Source organism: Solanum tuberosum, unplaced genomic scaffold, assembly GCF_000226075.1.
Source record: "Solanum tuberosum cultivar DM 1-3 516 R44 unplaced genomic scaffold, SolTub_3.0 scf00007, whole genome shotgun sequence".
In the NCBI taxonomy this organism is placed as follows: domain Eukaryota; kingdom Viridiplantae; phylum Streptophyta; class Magnoliopsida; order Solanales; family Solanaceae; genus Solanum; species Solanum tuberosum.
The window spans coordinates 1,221,972-1,223,006 of record NW_006238933.1 but is presented as its reverse complement, the minus strand read 5'-3'; positions in this window follow the sequence as shown (position 1 = coordinate 1,223,006).

The following is a 1,035-nucleotide window of genomic DNA, read 5'->3' as shown; positions in this document are numbered from 1 at the left end:
TTAATGCCTTAGCGGCCAAGATAGCGGCGTGTAAGCACAACCAAGGGTCCACAGAAGAGGTGACGGCTTTAAAAGTTGCCATTCCTGAACTAAGAAAAGATGTAGACCACCTGAAGTCCACCGATGTGTCCATGGTCTTTAGAACAGTGGAGATTCCAGACTACCTGAGATGCCTCAACCGCCACTGGACATGGGGATAGAGCGAAGCAGATAACTGATCCCGAGTCAGAACCAGAAACTAATAAAGAGATGCTTGAGGAGACTGAAGGAGCTTCAAATGAAGACCTGACCGAGACGAAAGCAATTATGATAGATGTTGTTGTGCAAGCTTCCTTAGCACCTGTTGCTGGATCTAGTAGAGCTGGTCCTTCTAGGGTCACTCCGGGCACTGAAGCCCAGACAGATGGAGCGACCAATTAGATGGAATTTCTAACACCCTTTCTGTCTTTCTTTATTTTTAAAGTCTGGATGTTCTGTGTTAATTGCATTTGAGGACAAATTGATTTTATTTGTGGTGGGGTGAGGCCCACCTTTTGTGTGCTATTTGTGACTCGTGTTTTCGCTTATGTATTTGAGCTTTGAGCTATTATTGTGTTAAATACTACTTTCTATGGATGTTAGAGCATATGGCTCCTTTTGTTTTAAATTGCAAAACGACTTTGACCCTTTCGACAAATGTTGAATTTTTCACACATTTTTGCTAACCTTGATCTACTCTTGAATGTGGCTGTTCTTTTGCAAAAAATTGAGTCTCGGTTCCAATCAATATCGATGACTTGAATAGTGCTCTCAATCAAACGAACATGAATGCGCGGCTACGATGAGGCCAGATGAAGTTGCATAGACATTATGTGAACTCTTTGCATCTCGTTATGACTAGCCTTGTATCAAATTGATTCTCTTGTGATGATCATTGTACACTAGCAAAATTGTGGAGTCTTGTTTAACTTATAGTGTCAATGCCTAGTGTGATGAGCTTACCTGTGAACTATGCATGATAGATCCTAGAATTTGCCCCGTTGGTCCGGTCAACTA